Source organism: Sphaeramia orbicularis, chromosome 21 (genome assembly GCF_902148855.1).
Source record: "Sphaeramia orbicularis chromosome 21, fSphaOr1.1, whole genome shotgun sequence".
NCBI classification, from domain to species: domain Eukaryota; kingdom Metazoa; phylum Chordata; class Actinopteri; order Kurtiformes; family Apogonidae; genus Sphaeramia; species Sphaeramia orbicularis.
This window is the reverse complement of record NC_043977.1, coordinates 12,753,697-12,759,574: the sequence shown is the minus strand read 5'-3', so window position 1 is coordinate 12,759,574 and position 5,878 is coordinate 12,753,697.

Here is a 5,878-nt window from a genome sequence, read left to right as displayed (position 1 = left end):
AGCTCCTTCTAAATACTGGCTCTGCCCAAACAAATCATATCTACAGTTAAAATAAATTGATGAATAATAGCCTCAGATATTGTATGTGCTGTAGATTTGCACTTATATCTGTTTTACCTGTTTCAGGGATGGTAATAAGCAGTGGCTGTAAATATTATGGTCTGTCCTTACACTCAAAGACCCCGTCCACACTAACATGAATACTTTTCTAAACAGATATTTTCTTTCTTTTTTCACATAATGATGCAAAAACAACTACACTATGTTCCAAACGCACAGACAAACCACAGTTAGTGTTATATGTGTGGATAATACTGGACGTAGCAGATGCAGAGACTTTAACCCTTTAGAGGGCACTCATTAGGAAATAACAAGACTTTATTACCTCCGCCAAAGAGGTGGTGTTTTTGCCGGCGTTGGTCTGTCTTTCTGTCCGTGTGCAAGATAACTAAAAGTTTTGGACAGATTTGAATGAAAATTTCAGGAAATGTTGATACTGGCACAAGGAACAAATGATTAAATTTTGGTGGTGATTGGGGGGGGGGGGGGGGCGGGGGGCGCACTGATCTGCCTTGGTGGAGGTCTATGCTCGCCGAGTGCTTTTCTAGTTACTTTTGTGAAAGTAAAAAAAAAAAAATGCTTTTTTCTAAAAATTTCCAGACGGGGCGGGTGGGGGTGCTGGTAGGTAAATCCGACATTGGCATAAATCAGCCACTGGGACAATGTTCAGAGTGCAGAATTCCACAGGCCCACAGCATTCAGCTGACACAGAACTGAAGTCACACTGCCGTATATATCTAACATGTAGCTCCGCCCACCTTCTCCAGCCTCCAGAGTAAAGAACACCATAAAACAACATATAGAGTATTTAGAACAATATTTCCTATTCTATACTACATATTGTCACTAATTTGTCATTTCTTCCATCAGTTGCCACAGTACTGTGGTAGCAAAATGCACAAAAGAATGCACTGAAGTATACGCCATATATCACTGCAGTACAGGGTTATTAAAAAAGAATGAACTGATTTCATGACGCATTGCTGCAGTTCTCAAGCATCATCATGGAATGAGTCAGTGACCATTTGAAAGAGGAGTTTTCTAAGTTTGAGCTTTGTTATGTGAAAAAGTGCCCCAGCGATGGATTGATCGGAAGGGGGCCTAAGACCTTGCTCTTTGTGCTTGGGCTGTGAGCTCCCCAAACCTCATCGTGTGTGATTTTTTTTCAAGCGGGGATATGTAAAAGATTGCATTTATGTTCCACCGCTACCCACTAACCTCGATGACCTTAAACACTGAAGAACAACAGCGATCAACTCAGTTGATCATGATATGCTGATACGTGTCTGGGAGGAATTATCTTATCGCATTGATGTTGTCCGTGCTGCAGGTGGTGGCCACATTGAACACTTGTAAGACAGGAAATAAAAGTTGATCATGAGTAGAATACTTGTGACTTGGCTGGAGTTTTCTATTGCTTTTCCATATTAAAATATAGCGTAATGAAATGGGTTCATTCTTTTTGAATAACCCTGTACTGTGGCAACAAGAGGCGAATGAGTTCATGGAACAGTATCCATGATTGACTCTAGTACAAATGCTAACATTTGATTGGTCTGCAGAAATAGACATATTTTTTGCCACAGTACTGTAGCAGTAGACATTGCCTTTTAAAATCTGTTTTTATATGGATAAGAGGCCCACATGTAGAGAAAAAAACATCCATTTTGTAAAATATCTGCATTGTCGTGAATGGGGAACGAGACTATCTATTTTCCTCTTAATACTCATGATTATAATAAATTTGCAACATCCAATAACTGTGTTCACCAACGAACTGCTATTCAGACATACGCATTAAAATTAAACGGCATGGCATAAAGCACAGTGTAGAACATCTTCTCTTTGGAAAGCATTTTGAGAAATCCTTTGAGCCTTGAAACAGTGTTTATGTTTGGCCATAGAAGAAAATACCAGTTTTGTAAAATATCCACATTGGTGTGGACGGTTCATTATTCTATCCTCTGGAGCTGTTTTACTCAGACAAGAAAACAGCGACACAGTCCATTTGTGACTGAAGTGAAAGTGCTTCTTCTAAATGTTTTGGTGCGTTAAAATATCATCCCAAACAAATCATATCAAGGCTGAAAACGAACTGATGAGAAGTGGCCTCAGATACGGTACCATCCTGCAGATTTGTACACTCTGTTCTTTCTTATTGCTGTTTTTACTTTTGTCGAGGATGGAAAAAAAAAATCGGTGTGTGAACATTTAAGCCTGTCCTTGCACTTTGAGCCTCACTTAGTCGGACGCAGGAAGGAATTCTTTCAAAGACAAACACAAATATAGTGAAGAGTTTAAAGAAAGCGAGCCAGCTGCGTGTGTTTACATCGGACAGTTTTCTTCTCCCAGTCTTTATCTTTGTTTGTGTCTTTGCATTGCACACTTCGCACGCGTCACATGCATCGACTATATAGGCAGCTTTACTTGCATTAGTTATGGACCGCACCTCCACATATATAACTGCTGCCGCTGCGCCCCCACCCCTCTGTTTTTTTGACAAATCTCACCCTGCTAGCGAGGATAAAGCAGGTTCAGAAAATGAATGAAAAGAATGAGATATAAAAGAAGAAGAAGGAGACAGGAAGAGAGAAGAGAAAAAAAAGAAATAAACTAGAAGCACTTGGAGAGCGCAGACCTCCGCCAAGGCAGTTGAGTGAGCCCCCGTGGCCCCCCCACCACCGATCACCACCAAAATGTAATCATTTGTTCCTTGTGCCAGTATCAACATTTCCTGAAATTTTCATCCAAATCCGTCCATAACTTTTTGAGTTATCTTGCTAACAGACAAACGGACAGACCAACTCCGGCAAAAACATAACCTCCTTGGTGGAGGTAATAAATGGGCTAGCCGTACAACAGACATGGAAAAAAGTGCAAGAGTAAGAACTATTGAGCTAAAAACTTCTGCAGAATTAACCAAGACAGTTTATACAATACATGTGTACAGAGGTAAGTACGATACTTGATTTGTTTGACCAGACACAAATCTATGCCATAGGCACCAGAACTGGTTGTGTAAATTCTTTAACAGTACCTCTGCTGCTTCCAATCTGACACTACTAAAATTATTAAGTATTTCTTTAATAGTGAGTAGTAACACACCCTCTTTGACACAGAGGGACATTTAACTCTAACAGTGTTTAATTCAGGGTTTTTTTTACAACCTCAGCCCTGGCCAATTGGCTGGAATATTTAGGATTGCTAACTTACTTTTGTCGAGGATGGAAAAAAAAATCGGTGTGTGAACATTTAAGCCTGTCCTTGCACTTTGAGCTTCATTTAGTCGGACACAGGAAGGAATTCTTTCAAAGACAAACACAAATATAGTGAAGAGTTTAAAGAAAGCGAGCCAGCTGCGTGTGTTTACATCGGCCAGTTTTCTTCTCCCAGTCTTTATCTTTGCTTTAATTGAGACGAATCTCCAGAGACCAGGGAACGCACACCTGCCTGCAGCTCCACTGAGACGCTGTGTATGTGTGCGACTAAAAGCACGTCTCGCTCTAAGTAAAGCAGCCGAAGCTACAGGAGACTTTTCACAGCCTCACGATCCATGGCAGCGACAAAAAAAAAAACAGAGATTATAAATATTTATTCAATTATTCTCAAGTGGCACAAATGAGCACCTGTGATTCCAGTGTATTCTTTTCCAACATTATTCAACACACTGTCCTGTTTTGGTCCCACAGGACATTTAGAATTCTTCACCCAAATTGCTGTGAGACCCACCAGCTCTGAGATTCATACGTTTCTTTAATTTATTTACTCAGACATGCTGATACATCACTGTAATTTTTGGCTGTTGAGCATTTCCACAGTGTATCCTTGTCCAATTTGCTGTGGATTTTAGAGAATAACATTTGTTTATTGTGCGATTGCCATTAAATGGAACGCACACTGCTTATAAATGGTCTGGTCCCTTACTCTGTATGTGCGAGTGTGTTTGCGTAAGAGATAATTTCGGTTTACATTCAGTTTAGTTTACATCATCAGTAAGCAGATGTTAGTTTTTATCACCAGTTTCCACTTGCTGACACCATTCAGCTTGTTCGTACCAACGCTAAATACAGAAAACAGACGTCCATAAATTAGGAAATGAATTACTGCAGATTTGCTGTGTAAATAGATGCAGTTTGTATACACATGCACAACACTGAATATATGGTCGGGGAGGAAATGGAGTTCCTATGCGCTAAATTTTCTCTAAAAGACTGAGGTATTCTTCATCATCTCCTGGTATTTGTATTTATTTATTTAGGTACAGGACAGTGTGTATTAGCATTAGTTGCAAAGAATAAGATGCTTGCACCAGATTTAGCAGAGAAGCTAATTTCTATCTGTTGTCCTGGACAAATGACCAACACAACAGAACATCATAGATTACGAAGTACAAACACACTGGAAGGAAACCGTTGAACATGACAGATATAGGAAAGTTTGCTCAGTCCTGTGCTCAGATCTGTGCACTGGCTTCCTGTCGCTCAGAGAATAGACTTTAAAATAGTTCTGCTGGTCTATAAGTCTGTCCATGGTCTAGCACCGAAGTACATCAGTGACATGTTGGTCCCATATGAACCATTTCAGACCCGGAGAACCTCAGGGATTGGTCTTCTGCTGGTGCCCAGAGTCAGGACTAAACACAGTGAAGCTGCGTTTCAGTTCCATGCAGCTAAACTCTGGAACAGTCTTCCTGATGACGTGGACATACCTCTGCTGTGGCAATGTTTCAGTCCAGGCTGAAAACAGCTCTGTTCAACTGTGCATAGAACAACTGAAAGGGTTCTATCTGCACTCTCCTCTTTTACTTCGTTTTAATTGATTATTATTTATGTTTCATTGATTATGTTTTAATTGTATTTGTGTGTTTTTAACCTCTCTCATTTCCATTTGTGTAAAGCACTGTGAATTGCCCTGCGTATGAATTGTGCTATACAAATAAATCTGCCTTGCCTCAGACTGAACAGTTACAGCCAAATACATAAAAAGGGGCTTACATTCTACAAGTGCAATAACATTTCCTAAAATAAGAATAAGATACAAGGGGCAACACGTTGGTGCAGAGGACAGCACTCATACCTCCCAGCAAGAAGGTCCTGGGTTCCATTCAAACACCAGTTGTGTAGAGTTTGCATGTTCTCCCCGTGTCTGCGTGGGTTCTCTCTGGGTACTCCGGCTTCCTCCCACCATCCAAACACATGCACTGATAGGTTAATCTGTTCATCTAAATTGCTCATAGGTGTGAATGTGAGAGTGTTTGTCTCTGTGTCAGCCCTGTGATGAACTGGTGACATGTCCAAGGTGTACCCCGCCCATAAGTAGCTGGGATAGGCTCCAGCGACCCCTGTGACTCTAATGAGCAGGGTGTGATTTGTTGGGGGTTATGGGGAGGATCAACACCCCCTCTGGTTTTTACATCCCTACTTCTGCTCAATGAATTCCATCCTCGAGGGGGAAAACTGACCAACTGAAATAAGTCAGGTTGTGACTGAGTTTTCTAACACCTGTATCCTACATTACTGGCATTAACGTTCACCTGAACCGAACTGTCGGCAGTCTCTTTTGTGTCAGATCTGCTGTATAATAGAGGAGTAGAACCTGGGAGTTGGACGTTGAGAGTATACTGACAGTCAATAGAAACTTTGAGGTAGAAATGTATGCATATTTCTACTTGTAGGGGGGTTGTAATTATTCATTGTGGATTTATTGATGACTTAGTGCTCGGGTAGTCGGGTTGGTTTCTTTGCAAAAGTGGACCAACTACACATTGAGGAATACTCAGTGGATATCTGCACAATTTGAGGATTGGTTTTGAAGGCCT